Genomic DNA, 20,825 nt, shown 5'->3' with positions numbered 1-20,825 from the left:
AAAAATTAGAAAGAGTCTAATTGCTCCTCAGCAGGGAAGCAGCAAAATAAATTGTGGTTTATTCATATAATGTAATCATATTATCAGTTAAAATGAATAAACTAGATTAATATTTAGCAACACAGATAAATCTCAAAATCATAGTAAATGAAAAATGCAAGTGCAAAAAAATATGTATGGAGGACTTCCCTGGTGGTCCAGTGGTTAAGAATCCACCTGTCAGTTCAAGAGACATGGGTTCTATCCCTGATCTGGGAAGATTCCACATGCCGCAGGGCAACCAAGCCTGTGAACTGCAGCTCCTGAACCCGTGTGCGGCAGCTACCGAAGCCTGTGCACCCCAGAGCCTGTGCGCTGCAGTAAGAGAAGCCACCTCTTATCGAGAAGAGATAGCCCTCATGCTGCAGCTAGAGAGTGGCCCCTGCTTGCCTCAACTAGAGAGAGTCAACACAGCAACAAAGTCCCAGTGCAGCTAAAAATAAATAAATAATAATTTAATATAGACAATGGAATTATGGCTTTTATGAAAAATTTTAAACATAGGAAATGATCACTTCAGTTCAGTTCAGTCACTCACTCAAGTCCGACTCTTTGCGACCTCATGAATTGCAGCATGCCAGGCCTCCCTGTCCGTCACCAACTCCTGGAGTTCACCCAAACTCATATGCAACGAGTCGGTGATGCCATCCAGCCATCTCATCCTCTGTCATCCCCTCCTCCTCCTGCCTCCAATCCCTCCCAGCATCAGAGTCTTTTCAAATGAGTCAACTCTTCTCATGAGGTGGCCAAAGTATTGGAGTGTCAGCTTTAGCATCAGTCCTTCCAATGAACACCCAGGATTGATCTCCTTTAGGATGGATTCATTGGACCTCCTTGCAGTCCAAGGGACTCTCAAGAGTCTTCTCCAGCACCACAGTTCAAAAGCATCAATTCTTTGGCGCTCAGCTTTCTTCACAGTCCAACTCTCACATCCATACATGACCACCGGAAAAACCATAGCCTTGACTAGACGGACCTTGGTTGGCAAAGTAATGTCTCTGCTACTTAATATGCTATCTAGGTTGGTCATAACTTTCCTTCCAAGGAGTAAGTGTCTTTTAATGTCATGGCTGCAATCAGCATCTGCAGTGATTTTGGAGCCCAAAAAAATAAAGTTTGATACTATTTCCACTGTTTCCCCATCTATTTCCCAAGAAGTGATGGGACCGGATGCCATGATCTTAGTTTCCTGAATGTTGAGCTTTAAGCCAACATTTTCACTCTCCTCTTTCACTTTCATCAAGAGGCTTTTTAGTTCCTCTTCACTTTCTGCCATAAAGGTGGTGTCATCTGCATATCTGAGGTTATTGATATTTCTCCCAGCAATCTTGATTCCAGCTTGTGCTTCTTCCAGCCCAACTTATATGTACTCTGCATATAAGTTAAATAAGAAGGGTGAGAATATACAGCCTTGACATACTCCTTTTCCTATTTGGACCCAGACTGTTGTTCCATGTCCAGTTCTAACTGTTGCTTCCTGACCTGCATACAGGTTTCTCAAGAGGCGGGTCAGGTGGTCTGGTATTCCCATCTCTTTCAGAATTTTCCACAGTTTATTGTGATCCACACAGTCAAAGGCTTTGGCATAGTCAATAAAGCAGAAATAGATGTTTTTGTGGAACTCTCTTGCTTTTTTGATGATCCGTCAGATGTTGGCAATTTGATCTCTGGTGCGTCTGCCTTTTCTAAAACCTGCTTGAACATCTGGAAGTTCATGGTTCACGTATTGCTGAAGCCTGGCTTGGAGAATTTTGAGCATGACTTTACTAGCGTGTGAGATGAGTGCAATTGTGCAGTAGTTTGAGCATTCTTTGGCATTGTCTTTCTTTGGGATTGGAATGAAAACTGGCATTTTCCAGTCCTATGGTCACTGCTGGGTTTTCCAAATTTGCTGGCATATTGAGTGCAGCACTTTCACAGCATCATCTTTCAGGATTTGAAATAGCTCAACTGGAATTCCATCACCTCCACTAGCTTTGTTCATAGTGATGCTTCCAAAGGCCCACTTGACTTCACATTCCAGGATGTCTGGCACCAGGTGGGTGATCACACCATCGTGATTATCTGGGTTGTGAAGATTTTTTTGTACAGCTCTTCTGTGTATTCTTACCACCTTTTCTTAATATCTTCTGCTTCTGTGAGGTCCATACCATTTCTGTCCTTTACCGAGCCCATCTTTGCATGAAATGTTCCCTTGGTATCTCTAATTTCCTTGAAGAGATCTCTAGTCTTTCCCATTCTGTTGTTTTCCTCTATTTCTTTGCATTGATCGCTGAGGAAGGCTTTCTTATCTCTCCTTGCTATTCTTTGGAACTCTGCATTCAGATGCTTATATCTTTCCTTTTCTCCTCTGCTTTTCGCTTCTCTTCTTTTCACAGCTATTTGTAAGGCCTCCTCAGACAGCTATTTTACTTTTTTGCATTTCTTTCCCATGGGGATGGTCTTGATCCCTGTCTCCTGTACAATGTCACGAATCTCTATCCATACTTTATCAGGCACTCTATCTATCAGATCTAGTCCCTTATATCTATTTCTCACTTCCACTGTATAATCATAAGGGATTTGATTTAGGTCATATCTGAATGGTTTAGGGGTTTTCCCTACTTTCTTCAATTTAAGTCTGAATTTGGCAATAAGGAGTTCATGATCTGAGCCACAGTCAGCTCCCTGTCTTGTTTTTGCTGACTGTATACAGCTTCTCCATCTTTGGCTGCAAAGAATATAATCAATCTGATTTCGGTGTTGTCCATCTGGTGATGTTCATGTGTAGAGTCTTTTCTTGTGTTGTTGGAAGAGGGTGTTTGCTATGACCAGTGCGTTCTCTTGGCAAAACTCTATTAGCCTTTGCCCTGCTTCATTCCGTGCTCCAAGGCCAAATTTGTCTGTTACCCCAGGTGTTTCTTGACTTCCTACTTTTGCATTCCAGTCCCCTATAATGAAAAGGACATCTTTATTGGGTGTTAGTTCTAAAAGGTCTTGTAGGTCTTCATAGGACCGTTCAACTTCAGCTTCTTCAGCATTACTGGTTGGGGCATAGGCTTGGATTACTGTGATATTGAATGGTTTGCCTTGGAAACGAACAGAGATCATACTGTTGTTTTTGAGATTGCATCCAAGTACTGCATTTCGGACTCTTTTGTTGACCATGATGGCTACTCCATTTCTTCTAAGGGATTCCTGCCCACAGTACTGAATATAATGATCATCTGTGTTAAATTCATCCATTCCAGTGCATTTTAGTTCTCTGATTCCTAGAATGTCGACGTTTTTTCTTGCCATCTCCTTTTTGATCACTTCCAATTTGCCTTGACTCATGGACCTAACATTCCAGGTTCCTATGCAATATTGCTCTTTACAGCATCGGACCTTGCTTCTATCACCAGTCACATCCACAACTGGGTACTGTTTTTGCTTTGGCTCCGTCCCTTCATTCTTTCTGGATTTATTTCTCCACTGATCTCCAGTAGCATATTGCGCACCTCCCGACCTTGGGAGTTCTCTTTCAGTATCCTATCATTTTGCCTTTTCATACTCTTCATGGAGTTCTCAAGGCAAGAATACTGAAGTGTTTTGCCATTCCCTTCTCCAGTGGACTACATTCTGTCAGACCTCTCCACCATGACCCGTCTGTCATGGGTGGCCCCACACGGCATGGCTTAGTTTCATTGAGATAGACAAGGCTGTGGTCCGTATGATCAGATTGACTAGTTTTATGTGATGATTGTTTCAGTGTGTCTGCCCGCTGATGCCCTCTCGCAACACCTACTATCTTACTTGGGTTTCTCTTACCTTGGACGTGGGTATCTCTTCACGGCTGCTCCAGCAAAGCGCAGCCACTACTCCTTACCTTGGACGAGGGGTATCTCCTCACAGCCGCCCCTCCTGATCTTGAACGTGGAGTAGCTCCTGTTGGCCCTCCTGCGCCAGCACAGCCACCGCTCCTTGGACGTGGGGTCGCTCCTCTTGGCCACCGCCCCTGACCTTGTGCATGGGGTAGCTCCTCTTGGCCGCTGCCCCTGACCTCAGGCGTGGGATAGCTCCTCTCAGCTGCTCCTGCATCATTGTAGCCTGGCACTCTCGGTATTGAACTTTAAAAAATATAGCTACCTACATATATTGTTTTTGTTGTTGTTGTTTAGTTGCTAATTCTTGTCCAACTTTTTTGCAGCTGCTTGAACTGTAGCCCAATCTAGATAAACATAAAATATGCACAGGAGGATACAGACCAACTCCAAAACAATGGAAACAAGGAAGAAAAATAGAATTGTACATAAGGGTCTTCAAATGTTTCTTTATTATTTTTATCATAACTGTGATCATATTTAGGGGGCTAAATATGGTGAAGTATTAATATGCATTAAATTTGAATAAGGGCAACATGTGCTTTTATTAAATTACTATATTTTTCTTATGTTTTAAAAAGTTAATGTTTTTAGAGCCCCTAAAGAATGATAGCAAGGGGACTTCCCTGGTGGTCCACTGGCTAAGACTCTGAGTTCTCAATGCAGGGGCCCTGGGTTTGATCCCTGGTCAGGGAACTAGATCCCATATGCCTCAACTACGACCAACTGAGCAGCCAAATAAAGAAATAAATAAATATTTTAAAAAGAGGCTGTGAGGTCCACGTGGGTATGAGAGAGAGAATTTGGAGGATGTAGACTGCCTCGGATGCTTGTGAAGGGCCTGCTGGCCCGTCAGCCTTCCATCCCAGGGGCACATCCGTCAGACCCACTCCTGGTCCAGCCAACGCTCCACCCTGTTTCCTCTGACCCACTCTCCAAGCTGCCTTTGGGGACACCCTCTGTAAGTGGAAAAAAAGTTTAGCCTTTTCTTATTTTTACTTGTCAATTCCAGCTACCCAAGTTCATGCCTATTCTCCTTTTCATCCTTAGACACTTGAAAACCAGAGATAAATAATGATGATTCTATTGAAGGAGAGGAAGTCCAGAAGGCCTTACTTCTTGAAAAATCTTTATGTTTTTCAAAGTTGCATCATATCTATTATTTCAGTGACTTTTCACATCAAGCCCATAGATGGAGCAGGTATTTTTATTCCCCTGTTACTATTAAAGAAATGGAGTCATTGAGAGCTTTAAAATGGGGCTAGGGCATCAAAATGATTGGTGAGGTCACTGGACCTAGAACCTGTTCTGAAGCCATCATTTAAGACTGCTTGCAATATAATGAGTTGAGCGTGGTAGGTGGTATTATAATACATGGGTCCCCAAGGGAGCAATTACTATCATCACAGTAGTAGGTTGAATTGTGTCCCCCTGAGAGATATGTCCTAACTGCCAGTACTTGTGACTGTGACCTTATTTGAAAATTGGGTCTCTGCATATGTGATCAAGTTAAGATGAGGTCAAACTAGATTAGGATAAGTGCTAAATCCAATGGCTGGTGTCCTTATAGGAAGAGGAGAAGGGACACAGACAGGCACAGGAAAGAAGGGCATGTGAAGACAGAAGCAGAAATTGGCATGCTATAGCTCTAGCCAAGGATTGGCCGAGCAGCCAGAAGCTGGAAGAGAGGCCTGGGGGATGGTGTCTCCTTCAGAGCCTCTTGGAGAGTCAATGGGAATCAATCAGCCCCACTGACACCCTGATTTTCTGGCCTCTTGAACCATGAGAGAATAAATTTATGTTGGTTTCAGCCACTCAGTTTGTGATAATTTGCTCTGGCTGCCCTAGGAAATAAATACAACCTAAGGTTTGGGGTGATTCCAGTGGAGGTGATGTCTCAACTGAAAACTGAAAGGCTAGAGTAGAGATGGTGTCAGGAACATGTTCAGCCACAAGTAAGAACAATCCCATCCAAAGTGGCCTAAACAATAAGGCTCCTTTGCTTCCACATGACAAGGGGTTCAGAGACACGCAGTCCAGGGCCTGAGTAATTGCCCATGCTATAGGGGACCCAGGCCCTTCCTGTGTTTCCATCCTACCATCTCTAACTCGTTGGCATCTTTTGTCCTCATGCTTCTTGCTTCATGGTTGAAGTTGGCTCCTGAGCCCCTCAGCCACTTATTTGCATTCTAGACAGGAAGAGGAGGGGGGGAAAAAGGAAGAGCCTTTCCCCAAAATCACCAGCCAACTTCTACTTAGATTTTCATGGTCAGAAATGGCAGACATTTCATATGGCCACCCCAGCTACAAGGAAGGAACATAGCTCTTTATATTTTTTGCTTTCCAGACTCTAAAATAGAATGTAATAGAAGGACACACATGAGAAGAAGTTGATAATTGGTGCTGAGTAAACAGTTCTACAATGCCTCTAAAATGCCACTGTTTCAGGTCAAATTTTGAGTCAAATTTTAAGACTGGCAGCATGCATTGAGAAAATCAAAATAATAGTTTAAACACATAAGAGTCTGGATGTAGGCAATCAAAGGCTGGTATAATCATCACAAGAAAAGATTCCTTTTACCTCTTTTTCTTTATTTTTAGTGTTAGCGTCTATCCTCATTGTCAACTCATAAATCATAATGGCTGCTAAAGTTCTAGCCATCACAGTTTCACTCCAGAAAGCAGGAAGGACGGCAAAATAGCATATTCCAGATAATTGTCCTTCTTACGAGGCATCCTCCAACCAGTATCTCCCATTATGTCTCACTGACCAGTAGTAGAGAGAAGAGAAGGTGAAAAAACATTGCTTTTATTGAATAAAAACAAGGCTGCCTCAGTAAGGAAGAACATACATATTGGGTAGGCAATAAGCAGCTTCTGCCTCATAAGGCAAGTAAGTTTCATCTCAAGTGGCAATTTTATCTTATTTGTAGTGATTTCCTAGAGCACTGTGTTAAAAAAATTCTGAGGCAACAATCTGGGCTTAGTGTGTAGAGTGCAACAGCTGATTCTGGATCTTGATTCTGGTCATGAGAGCGAGGGGTAATGATCTGTGTGTGTGCGCCTTGAATTGGCTGTTCCTGGTTATGTTAGCCAGTGAATAAGGGAGTTTAAGGAAAAACAAACAAACAGCTGCCTTGTATCCTTTCCCTTCGTACTGTGGCACTTGATGCCTTACTGGCCCCTGCACAGCAGCTGGTTGTTGAATGCATTCCTCTTCCCTTGGTAAGGGCAGGAGAAGCTCATTTGTTGATGACGGGGGTGAGTGTGGGAGGATGTATTCGTTTGCTTGGGCTGCCCTGACCAACTCCCACAGACTGCATGGTTAATAGGAGCAATTTATTTTCTCCTGGTTCTGGAGACCGGGAGTCCGCGGTGTCCACGGTGTCCACAGGGTTGGTTCCTGCTGAGAGCTGTGAGGGAAGGACCTGTCCCCTGCCTCTCTCTGGCTTGTGGACACCGTCTTCTCCCAGCATCTGCGCAGGGCCGTCCTGTGCCCACATCTTACTCTCCTTATAAGGACTCTAGTCATATTGGAGGAGAAGGAAATGGCAACCCACTCCAGTGTTCTTGCCTGGAGAATCCCAGGGGTGGGAGAGCCTGGTGGGCTGCCATCTATGGGCTCGCACAGAGTCGGACACGACTGAAGCGACTTAGCAGCAGCAGCAGTCATATTGGATCAGGCCTCATCCTGGGATCCTCATTTAAACTTAGAAAAAATATTTAATTTTAACTATTAAATAAGGATAATTCCCTAGCAACATTGTGTTGGTTTCTGCCAAACAACAATATGAATCATCCATAGGTGTACGTATGTCCCCTCCTCATTTAAACTTACTTATTTAGAGGCTCTGTCTGCAAGTATATTCTGAGATACTGGGCATTAGGACTTCAACGTAGGATCCTGGCATGTGGTGGGGGTCAGGTAGGTTCTATTACAGCCCATGACAGAACATGTTCTTTCTCCCTGTGACTGAAGAAAAATGCATTCTTCAAATGGAAGGGGAAGCAGGAGCTTATTCAAAGGTTATCACTGAGGAAGCCCCTTCCTGACCAGAATGAGTGGTGAGGACTGGAAGAATCCCATCCCGTCTGTATGTCACGTCAAGAGGTGAGAGACGTTGGTGTCCTGTGATTCGTGTGGCATCCCAGCTGGTGACGACTGTACCTGGGCCCAGCTCGTGACGGCTTTTCTTGGGTCCAGCTGGTGATGGCTGTACCCCAGGCTTCAGTGGTGACAGTTGGACCCTGGGCTTAGGTGGTGATGGCTGTACCCTGGGCCCAGGTGGTGGTGATGGCTGTTCCCTGGGCCCAGGGGCTGAAGGCTGTACCCCGGGTCCAGCTGGTGATGGCTGTGGCCTGGGCCCAGGTAGTGACGGTCCTGCCCTGGGCCCAGGTGGTGACAGGTGTAGCCTGGGCTTAGGTGGTGACAGCTGTATCCTGGGCATAGGTGATGACGGCTGTACCCTGGGCTTAGGTGGTGACGGCTGTACCCTGGGCCCAGCTGGTGATGGCTGTTACCTGGGCCCACTTAGTAACGGCTGTTCCCTGGGCTTAGGTGGTGATGGCAGAATGCTGGGCCAGGTGGTGATGGATGTACCCTGGGTTTAGGGGGTGGTGGATATTCCCTGGGCCCAGCTGGTGATGCCTGTACCCTGGCCCAAGCTGGTGACAGCTGTTCTCTGGGCTGAGGTGCTGATGGTTGTACTCTGGGTTTAGGGGGTAACGGCTGTACCCTGGGTCCAGGTGGTGATGGCTGTACCTTGGGCCTAGGTGATGACAGCTGTACCATGGGCTTAGGTTGTGATGGCTGTACCCTAGGCCCAGGTGGTGATGGCTGTACCCTGGGCCCAGCTGGTGATGGCTGTACCCTGGGCCAAGCTGGTGCCAGCTATACCCGGGGTCCAGCTATAGATGGCTGTACCTGGGCTTAGGTGGTGGCGGCAATTCCCTGGGCCCAGCTGGTGATGCCTGTACCCTGGGCCTAGCTGATGACAGCTGTTCCCTGGGCCCAGGTGGTGATGGCTGTACCCTGGGCTTAGGTGGTAAACGCTGTATACTCTGGGATTAGGTGGTGATGGCTATTTCCTGGGCTTAGGTGCTGATGGCTATTCCCTGGGCTTAGGTGGTAAGGGCTGTATGCTTGGCTTTGGTGGTGAAGGCTGTACCTTGGGCTTAGGTGGTGACGGCTGTACCATGGGCCTTGTTGCTGACGGCTGTACCCTGGACCCAGCTGGTGACAGCTGTAACTGGGCCCAGGTGGTGACAGCTATACCCTGGGCTCAGATGGTAATGGATGTACCCTGGACTCAGGTGGTGATGGCTGTGCCCTGGGCTTAGATAGTGAAGATTGTAACCTGGGCTTAGGTGGTGATGGCTGTATCCTGGGCTTAGGTGCTGAACACTGTATCCTGGGCTCAGATGGTTATGCCTGTATCCTGGGCTTAGGTGGTGAAGGCTGTTCCCTGGGCTTAGATGGTGATGGCTATTCCCTGGGCTTAGGAGGTGACCACTGTATCCTCGGCTTAGGTGGTGTAGGCTGTACCCTGGGCTTAGGTGGTGGCATCTAATCCCTGGGCCCAGCTAGTGATGCCTGTACCCTGGGCTGAGCTGGTGAAAGCTGTTCCCTGGGACCAGGTGCTGACAGCGGTATCCCGGGTTTAGGTCATAATTGCTGTACCCAGTGCCCAGGTTGTGACAGCTGTACCCTGGGCCCAGATGGTGACGGCTACCCAGGGCCTCATGGTGACGGCCATACCCTGGGCTGAGGTGGTGAAGGCTGTACCCTGGGCCCAACTGCTGACAGCTGTACCGTGGGCCCAGGTGGTGATGGCTGTACCCTTGGCTTAGTTGATGAGGGGTTTACCCTGGGCTTAGGTGGTGATGGTTGTAACTGGGCCCTGCTGGTGATGACTATATCCTGGGCCCAGGTGGTGATGGTTGTACCCCTGGCTTTTGTTGTGATGGTTGTACCCAGGGCTTAGATGGTGACGGCTGTACCCCTGGCTTAGGTGGTGATGGCTATAGCCTGGGCTTAGGGGTTGATAGTTATAACCTGGTCTTAGGTGGAGACGGCTGTACCCTTGGCTTACATGGTGCTGACGGCTGTAGCCTGGGTACAGGTGATGACAGCTGTACCCTCAGCTTCGGTGGTAATGGCTATACCCTGGGCTTAGGTGGTGAAGGATGTACACTGGGGCCAGATTGTGATGGCTGTACCCTGGGCCCAGGTGGTGACAGCTCTGCCCTGGGATTAGGTGGTGACAGCTGTTCCCTGGGCCCAGGTGCTGACGGTTGTACCCCGGGTTTAGGTGATAATGGCTGTACCCTGCGCCCAGGTGGTGACAGCTGTACCCTGGACTTAGTCGGTGATGGCTGTACCCTGGGCTTTGGTGGTGAAGGCTGTACACTGCACCTGGGGGTGACAGCTGTACCCTGGGCCCAGGTGGTGACTGCTGTACCCTGGGCTTAGTTGGTGATGGCTGTACCCTGGGCCCAGCAGGTGATGGCAGTTCCCTGAGCCCAGCTGGTGATGGCTGTTCCCTGGGTTTAGGTGGTGACGGCTGTACCATGGGCTCAGGTGGTGATGGCTGTACCCTGGGCCCAGCAGGTGAAGGCTGTACCCTGGGCCCAGGTCTTGAAGGCTGTACCCTGGCTTAGGTGGTGATGGCTGTTCACCACGCTAAGGTGGTGACGGCTATTCTTCATGCTTAGGTGGTGATGGCTGTACACTGGGCCCAGGAGGTGTTGGCTGTTCCTTGGGCCCAGCTGTTGATGGCTCTTCCCCAGGCCCAGCTGGTGACTGCTGTTCCCGAGGCCCAGCTGGTGACGGCTGTTCCCTGGTGCCAGGTGGTGATGGTTGTCACTCGGGCTTAGGTGGTGACGGCTGTACCCTGGGCTTAGGTGGAGAAGGCTTAACCCTGGGCTTAGGTGGTGACGGCTATTCCTTGGGTTTATGTTGTGATGGTTGTATGCTGCAGTTAGGTGGTGACAGCTGTTCCCTGGACCCAATTGGTGACGCCTGTACCCTGGGCTGAGCTGGTGACTGCTGTTCTTGGGCCCAGGTGCTGACGATTGAACCCTGGGTTTAGGTGGTAACGGTTGTACCCTGGGCCCAACTGGTGACGGCAGTTCCCTGGGCCCAGCTGGTGACGGCTGTACCTTGGGCTCAGCTGGTGATGGCTGTACCCTGGGCTCAGCTGGTGATGGTGTACCCTGAGCTTAGGTGGTGATGGCTATTCTGTGGGCTTAGGTAGTGATGCCTGTAGCATGGGCCCAGGTGGTGACGGCTGTACCCCAGGCCCAGGTGGTGATTGTTGTATCCCGGGCTTAAGTGGTGATGGCTGTACCCCAGGCTTGTGGTGACGGCTGTACCCTGGGCTTAGGTGGTGGCTGCTATTCCCTGGGCACCGCTGGTGATGCTTATATTCTGGGCCGAGCTGGTGACAGCTGTTCCCTGGGCCCAGGTGCTGATGGTTGTACCCTGGGCTTAGGTGGTCATGGCTGTACCCTGGGCTTAGGTGGTGACGGCTATTCCCTGGGCGTAGGTGGTGACGGCTGTACCCTGAGCCCAGGTGGTGACGGCTGTACCCTGGGCTTATCTGGTGACAGCTATTTCCTGGGATTAGGTGCTGACTGCTGTACCCTGGCCTTAGGTAGTGAAGGCTGTGCCCTGGGCTTAGTTGGTGACATCTGTAACCTGGTCTTAGGTGGTGATGGCTGTACCCTGGGATTAGGTGGTGATGGCTATTCCCTGGGCTTATATGGTGACGATGGTACCCTGGCCCCAGCTGGTGACAGCTCTACCCTGGCTTAGGTGGTGATGGTTGTACCCTGGGTTCAGCTGGTGATGGCTGTACCCTGGGCTTAGGTGGTGATGGCTGTTACCCTGGGCCCAGGTAGTGACGGCTGTACCCTGGGCTTAGTTGGTGATGTCTGTACCCTGGGCCCAGGGTGTAGGTGGTGATGGTTGTACCCTAGGCCAAGGTGGTGAAGGCTGTATCCTGGGCTTAGGTGGTGATGGCAGCTGTACCCTGGACTTCAGTGGTGAAGGCTGTACCGTGGCCTTAGGTGGTGACGGCTGTACCCTGGGCCCAGGTGGTGATGGCTGTACTCTGGGCTTAGCTGGTGATGTCTGTACCCTGGGCCCAGATGCTGACAGCTGTACTTTGGGCGTAGGTGGTGATGGCTGTACCCTGGGCCCAGGTGGTGATGGCTGTACCCTGGGCTTATCTGGTGACTGCTATTTCCTGGGCGTAGGTACTGACTGCTGTACCCTGGCCTTAGGTAGTGAAGGGTGTGCCCTGGGCTTAGGTGGTGATGGCTGTTCCCTGGGCCCAGGTGGTGATGGCTGCTCCCCGGGCTTAGGTGGTGACAGCTGTTCCCCAGGCATAGGTGGTGATGGCTGTACCTTGGGCTTAGGTGGTGACGGCTGTACCCTGGACTTAGGTGGTGATGGCTGTTCCCTGTGCCCAGGTGGTGATGGCTGTTCCCCGGGCTTCAGTGGTGATGGCTGTAGCCTGGGCTTAGGTGGTGATGGCTATACCCTGGGCTTAGGTGGTAATGGCTGTTCCCTGGGCTTAGGTGGTGATGGCTGTTCCCTGTGCCCAGGTGGTGATGGCTGTTCCCCGGGCTTAGGTGGTGACAGCTGTTCCCCGGGCTTCAGTGGTGACAGCTGTTCCCCGGGCTTAGGTTGTAATGGCTGTAGCCCCGTCTTAGGTGGTAACGGCTGTACCCTGGACTTAGGTGGTGATGGCTGTTCCCTGTGCCCAGGTGGTGATGGCTGTAGCCCGGGCTTAGGTTGTGACGGCTGTAGCCCCGTCTTAGTAATGGCTGTTCCCTGGACTTAGGTGGTGATGGCTGTTCCCTGTGCCCAGGTGGTGATGGCTGTAGCCCGGGCTTAGGTTGTGATGGCTGTAGCCCCATCTTAGTAACGGCTGTACTCTGGACTTAGGTGGTGACGGTTGTTCCCTGGGCTTAGGGCTGGGAGTTCTGTTGGTGGAAAGGGGCTGAAAGCTGGCTATGAGAGATGAGGGCTGGTGGAGCAGCAGGCAGGCACCATGGGTTGGAAGACTGATTCAGTTGCTAGAGGCCACTCAGGGAGTGTTGAAGGGTAGCTCCATGGTCAGATGGATCTGGGTTTGAACCGTGACCCTGCTTCCTTCTCGCTGTATCATCTAGTCAAATGACATAGTTTCTCTGGTCTTCCATTCTCCTCTTTGTGGAACGGGGAAAACTTACAGAGTCATGGGAAGGAAGACAACGTACCCAAAGTATTATTGCAGTTAACACTGGGCACATAGTTATCTGTTCACTCTGCTGAGAACTGAGGGACCTGGAGCAGGGTACTAAGAGCTGTCTAGATCAGGTCTAGGCGGCCCAGCTGGAATCCAGCCCCAGGGTGTAGACAACGTCATGATGGGTCATGTGGAGTTTGAAAATACCAGAAGGATTTGAGGTCTCACAGCTGTTTAAGGTCTTGTCCAGAACCAGAGGTAGTTTGACTAATTTGCCTGAGGGCAGGAATGAGGTCTCTGTCTTTTTTCTTTTTTGCCTGTTAAGTCCTAGTGTCTGATCCCTTCCTGATACTCGTTTATTCAACAAATAGTTCAGTTCAGTTCAGTTCAGTCGCTCAGTCGTGTCCGACTCTCCGCGACCCCATGAATCACAGCACGCCAGGCCTCCCTGTCCATCACCAACTCCTGGAGTTCACCCAAACTCATGTCCACAGAGTCGGTGATGCCATCCAGCCATCTAATTCTCGGTCGTCCCCTTCTCCTCCCGCCCCCAACCCTTCCCAGCATGGGCACCTAATACTTGTTTCACAGGTATTATTTAATTTAATCATCATATAGTATACAGCAGGTATTATAATCCCTGATTTTTTAAAAAAAGATTAATTATTTTTGTCTGTGTTGAGTCTTAGTTGCCCCACTGCAAGTGGGGTCTTAGTTCCCCAACCATGGATCAAACCTGTGTCCTCTATATTGGCAGGTGGGTTCTTAACCACTGAACCACATGGGAAGTCCCCTGATTTTTCTTAATATGAGAAAACTAAGGTTTTGAATGGGTTCAGTGCAGCTCAGTTCAGTTCAATCGCTCAGTCATGTCTGATTCTTTGTGACCCCATGGACTGCAGCACGAGAGGCTTCCTTGTCCATCACCAATTCCCAGAGTTTGCTCAAACTCGTGTCCATCGAGTTGGTGATGCCATCCAACCATCTCATCCTCTGTCGTCCCCTTCTCCTCCTGCCTTCAATCTTTCCCAGAATCAGGGGCTTCTCCAGTGAGTCAGTTCTTCGTATCAGGTAACCAAAGTATTGGAGTTTCAGCTTCAGCATCAGTCCTTCCAATGAATATTCAGGGATGATCTCCTTGAGGATTGACTGGTTGGATCTCCTTGCTGTCCAAGGGACTCTCAAGAGTCTTCTCTAACACCACAATTCAAAACCATCAATTCTTCAGTGCTCAGCTTTCTTCACAGTCCAACTCTCACATCCATACATGACCACTGGAAAAACCATAGCCGTGACTAGATGGACCTTTGTTGGCAAAGTAATGTCTCTACTTTTTAATATGCTGTCTAGATTGGTCATAACTTTTCTTCCAAGGAGCAAGTGTCTTTTTATTTCATGGCTGCAATTACCATTTGCAGTGATTTTGTAGCCCCCCCAAATTAAGTCTGCCACTGTTTCCACTGTTTCTCCATCTATTTGCCATGAAGTGATGGGACCAGATGCCATGATCTTTGTTTTTTGAATGTTGAGTTTTAAGCCAACTTTTCCACTCTCCTCTTTCACTTTCATCAAGAGGCTCTTTAGTTCTTTACTTTTTGCCATAAGGGTGGTGTCATTTGCATATCTGAGGTTATTGATATTTCTCCCGGCAATCTTAATTCCAGCTTGTGCTTCATCCAGCCCGGCATTTTGCATGATGTACTCTGCATATAAGTTAAATAAGCAGGGTGACAGCATACAGCCTTGATGTACTATTTTCCCAATTTGGAACCAGTCTGAATGGGTTAGTAATCTATTTAAGGCTATGCAACTGTTTAACAGGAGGGAATCCCAGGTGGCACAAGTGGTAAAGAATCCACCTGCCAAAGCAGAAGGCACAAGAGACATGGGTTCGATCCTCTGGAGGAGGGCACAGCAACCCACTCCAGTATTCTTGCCTGGGAAATCCCATGGACAGAGGAGGATGGCGGGCTGCAGTCCAAGGGGTCGCAAAGAGTCGGACATGACAGCACACACGTGTGAAACTATTTAGAAGTATGATTCAAATGCTGTTCTGTCTGAGATCAAAAGCCATTCCCTTTGCATTGCAAATGGGGAAGTCTGCCTGTCTGTGTGTAAAGGTGATACAGTGGTCCTAACTGGGCAAGGGGGAGGGTGTCGCTGTAGCTGTGCTATCTTTCCTCATTATTATTGTTAGTTATTTTTTTAAAATAAAGATCTGGCCCTACCAATCATGGAGACTATAAAAAGCACATGACTTAGTAGGGGATCAGTTATATATACCATGCCCCTGTCCTCAGAGAATGGTCCATGTAGGTTCATATAACTCAAACTAAGCCAACCAGACTCCATCTCTGGAATTTTTCAAATCCATCTGAGAGAGAGAGTCCTCCTTCCTTTAGATCATTAAGTCTGAAGTCTGGAAGCCCAGAGCAACCTGTACCATACCCCTGTGGAGTGGAGAACTCTCCCTCGCAATAAAATAAATGAAACGAAAATGCAAAGAGGAGCAGAGCAGATTGGAGGGTCAGAGTCCGAACAACACTGGAGTCCTTGCCTATGGGGCTCCAAGACCAGCTCCACCCATGAACATATAATTCGATCCATCTCCCAGTTTAGAGTGGTGAAATTGGGCAACTGTCACTGGCAAAGAATCCAGATAATTCCCCAGTAAATAGAATAGAAACACATTCAGAAAACTTCCTGTCTAGTCAATAGGATAACTAATCACAGGCCCCAAATTTTAATTTCTAGTTTTGTTTCTTGGGGACCTTTTTCAGTTTGTTGTGCTGTTGCTGTTTAGTCAAGTCATGTCAGATGCTTTTGCCGCCCCATGGACTGTAGTCCACCAGGCTCTGTGTCCATGGGATTTCCCAGACAAGAATACTGGAGTGGGTTGACATTACATTCTCCAGGGGAGCTTCCTGACCCAGGGATCAAGCCCACATCTCCTGTATTGGCAGGCAGATTCTTTACCACTTAACCATTTGGGAAGCCCTCCTTTCAATTTGTTCAGCCAAGTCGTGTCCTACTCTTTGCGACCCCATGAACTGCAGCATGCCAGGTCACCATCTTCTGGAGTTTGCTCAAGTTCATGTCCACTGAATCAGTGACGTCATCCAACCATCTCACCCTCTGTCACTCTCTGCTAGCCTATAGCTGAAGGCTGGTGGTTCCCAGAGGAACTATGAAGATGTTTCAGAATATTAATATTAATTCATACAGGAAAGACTATGTAAGTACCATTTACATATTTCTCTTTAAAGTAACCTTTCTTATTGGACCTTTTTTTCTATATACAGATATGGAACTCCTTTGTTGGGCTTCTAACTGTAGAACTCATGAATTCCCTTCTTGCCTTTACCTGTATGCTGTATAAAACACTTAAAAAGCATTTATGTTTGAGTGCTGGTTAGGAGATCTGGTTTTTCTGGTAGTCATGTATGGATGTGAGAGTTGGACCATAAAGAAAGCTGAGCACCAAAGAATTGATGTTTTTAAACTGTGGTGTTGGAGAAGACTCTTGAGAGTCCTTTAGACTGCAGGGAGATCCAACCAGTCCATCCTAAAGGAGATCAGTCCTGAATATTCATTGGAAGGACTGATGCTGAAGCTGAAGCTCCAATATTTTGGCCATCTGATGCAAAGAACGGACTCATTAGAAAAGCCCCTGATGCTGGGAAAGATTGAAGGCAGGAGGAGAAGGGGATGACAGAGGATGAGATGGTTAGATGGCATCACCAACTTGATGGACATGAGTTTGAGGAAGCTCCAGAAGTTGGTGATGGACAGGGAAGCCTAGCGTGCTGCAGTCCATGGGGTCGCAAAGAGTTGGACATGACTGACTGACTGAACTGAATCGAACCAGGAGATCTGATGGCCAAATTGTATTTTCGATGAAGCACCCTATCTAAACAAACACTTAAATCTCTACTCACAGCAATATTTACAAAACTTCTTGTTGTGACAAAATACGTACCTTTCATTTTGGTAAGGTGGTAACATTGCTAATAGCAGAGAATAGTGGCCTGATAAGTCTGTTTTTTCACTGTATGTAGAAACACTTGCCATCAAGGTTTTGTTTGCCCTTTAAAGTTAGTGAATTGCATGATCTAATAATAACTAATCATACCTTCCTTCTGTCATAAAACTCTTAAAGCATTTCACAATCAATTAGCAGCTCAGGGACATCATTATTATGGGGCATTTTGCAATATGAATGCATTCAGAGTTGGTACACAGCAAACCTGACTCTAACGGTGCAGCTGGGGCGAGGTTGTAAGCCAAACCTGCAGACTTTGACGTTTCTTGAAGAAAGCTTTCAGTGTCTCACCAGCTTATTTGCAGGGCTTCGTGGTCCCCGGTTTTTATTTTTCTCATGTATTGCTTTTATCACCACTTATGCAGTGTCCATTAAATCTGGCCCTGGAGCCGAGGTTTGGTGTTTCTCCTTTCCTAGTTGCGTTGCTGCTCTCTCTTAGATAAGTTAAATGTGTGTACTCACCTGAGACAAAGTCCAATACTGCATAATTATCTGGTATATTTGGTTGGCACAGGCCAGCAACTGGGTGATAGGTCAGAGTGGACTTTAGGTTAAGGTCATGCTAGAAACGATTCAAGACTCGAACCTAAACACTCTAAGGTCACTAACCTCTGGTCCAGCCCTTGAAAGGCTGTTGAAGCCTTCCCTGTACAATGAACTATTATTGGCTCATAACAAAGAGTGACATGAGAGATGGTCAAATAGTATGGTACACTTTCTGTACAACTTTAAATATAAACACTGCCCATGGGATGTTCGCTTGAATCAAACATAGGCCAAATTTAAATAGTTCTGTATGGCTCTTCCCAAAGGGAATTTAAGGTAGCTTGAAAACCTCCTGTAATTTACTTCCCTGTATGGAGGTTCTCAACATAACTGGAGTAAGTATTCTGCCTTATTTGGTAGTTTAAATCAGGGAGGTCTCTAGGACCCTGGGGTGCCCTAAGCAAGCACGTGTGTGCCAAGTCACCTCAGTCAGGTCCAGTTCTTTGTGACCCTATGGACTGTAGCCCACAAGGCTCCTCTGTCCATGGGATTCTCCAGGCAAGAATATGGGAGTGGATTGCCATTCCCTCCTCCAGGGGATCTTCTCAACCCAGGGATTGAATTTGCTTCTCTCTTTTTTTTTTTTTTTCCTTTTAATATTTGTTTTTAGTTGACTGATCATCACTTTACAGTACTGGCTTGATTTGTCATACATCAACATGAATTAACCATAGGTGTACGTATCTCCCTTCCCTGGTGGATCTCCCTACCACCCCCCCAGTCGTTCCCACCCCTCTAGGTGATTACAGAGCCCCAGTGTGAGTCCCCTGAGTCACACAGCAAATTCCCATTGGCTGTCTATTCACACGTGTTAGTGTGCGCGTGTCCATGCGGCTCTCCATTCAGCTCCCCCTCCCTCTTGTTCCCCACCCTTGTCCACCAGGCTATTCTCTAGGTCTGCGTCTCCTCTGCTGCTCTGTGAACAGACTGAACCTGCTTCTCCTATGTCTCCTTCGCTGGCACGCGGGCTCCTCACCACTGGCGCCACCTGAAAGCCCTGGGATGCCCTACAAGGTGTCCCAAACTGGCATGCACTGCCCAGCTCTCCTCTCCTAAGCAGCCCCTGCCTTCAAATGACAGACAAGAATTGCTTTAGCAATCAGCAGCAGTGTGGTAGGCTGAGTAATAGCCTCCCAATATCCTTGTTTTAATCTGTGGAGCCTATGAATGCTATCTTTTCTGGCACAAAGAAAAAAATGGAAGAACAAAAGAACTTTGCAGATAGGATTAAATTAAAGATCTCAAAATGGGAAGATTACCCTGGATTATCTGGGTGGGAACTAAATGAAATCATTTATATCCCTATAAGAAGGAGGGGCTTCCAAGGTGACCCTAGTGGTAAAGAACCTGCCTGCCCATTGAGTGGCTTATCAACAAAAACCTTTTTCAGAACTGAGAATGTCTTCCTGGTAATGTGGGACAAAATGGTCATGAAATACCCTCAAAGTGTGGTCGGATTTTTGACCACAAGGGGGCCCTGTCGACTACAAATTCGCACTTGCCAAAAGGATCGCCAACGACTGAGCACCAAGAACCTTAGCTATCTGCCTCTGCAGAGACTGAACCCTGCGCTGCTGCAGCTGCTGACCCTCAACACCCCCAAGGGGGTTCAGGGTGGAGCGAGGCACTCTGTGCACCAGCGAATCTGGTGGGACAGGTCTTGAGGTAGCTGAATGTTTTCAAGAACGGGTTTTATGATCTCAGTCCTTGCATCTCCTCATATCTAGAGAAGCACTAAATCCCTTCATGGTGACTTCAGATCCTTGTGACTAGCAGAAAAACTTTTGTAAACTGAGTGCTTAATGGTACTGAACTCCGCCTTCACCAAAACCTTATCTATTGACCTTCCCCCACTGCATCCTTGGAGCAGCCTCTCAGAGCATCTGCATTGCTGCCTCCTGGGCTGCAGTCCGCATTTTGCCTCAAAGAAAATTTAAATTGAAAAAAAAAAAAAGAACCTGCCTGCCAATGCAGGAGACATAAGAGACGAGGGCTCTATCCCTGGGTTGGGAAGATCCTCTGGAGAAAGAAACAGCAACCCACTCTAGTATTCTTGCCTGGAGAATCCCATGGACAAAGGAGGCTAGCAGGTTACAGTCCACAGGATCTCAGAGAGTGGGGCACAATTGAAGCCACTTAGCATGCAGGAGCGGAGAAGGCAATGGCAAGCCACTCCAGTACTCTTGCCTAGAAAATCCCATGGACAGAGGAGTCTCGTAGGCTGCAGTCCATGGGGTCGCTACGAGTCGGACACAACTGAGCGACTTCATTTTCACTTTTCACTTTCACGTTGGAGAAGGAAATGGCAGCCCACTCCAGTGTTCTTGCCTGGAGAATCCCAGGGACGGCAAAACCTGGCGGGCTGCCGTCTAGGGGTCGCACAGAGTTGGACACAACTGAAGCGACTTAGTAGCAGTAGCAGCAGTATGCAAGAGGGAGGCAAAAGGAGCTTTGACACAGATAAAAAGAGAAAGCAAGGTGGCCACAGAGCCACCGATTACAATGATGTGGCTACAAGCCAAGGAGTGCCAGCAGCCACCAGAAGCTGGACAAGAAAGGACTGGGTCATTTCTGAGAGCCTCTTGAGAAAGTATGGCCCTGCCCACACCTTGATTTGGGGCTTCTGAATTTCAGAACTATGAGAGAACAAATTTCTACTGTTTTTAGGCATCAATTTCTGATAATTTGGTATAGCAGCCCTAGGAAACTAACACAAGCTGTGAGATTAAGTGATATCAGGGGACAGAATGGAGGATTCACAGGGGGTCCCAGGATCTGCCTCAAATCAGGAAGCCTAGAGAGTGCAACTGTGGCCCAAAGCTGGGATCCAAAAGATAATTTGAGACTGATTGTTTGCGTCTGGTGATGTTAATTGGTAAAGCAATTAACATGAGTTTGAGACTGATGGTAATTTGGGGACTTCCCCAGACTTGGCTTACACCCCACACTGCAGACTGTACAGTGTCTCAAATCTGTCGTGTGTGTCTGTATGTGTAAATTAGATTGCTGGGAAAAACTGAGGGCAAGAGGAGAAGGGGGAAACAGATGATGAGATGGTTGGATGGCATCGTTGCCTCAACGGGCTTGAGTTTGAACAAACTCCGGGAGATAGTGAAGGAC

Source organism: Moschus berezovskii, chromosome 25 (assembly GCF_049115385.1).
Source record: "Moschus berezovskii isolate FMDL1 chromosome 25, NW_MosBer_1.0, whole genome shotgun sequence".
Lineage (NCBI taxonomy): Eukaryota > Metazoa > Chordata > Mammalia > Artiodactyla > Moschidae > Moschus > Moschus berezovskii.
Note: the sequence above shows the minus strand (reverse complement) of the source record.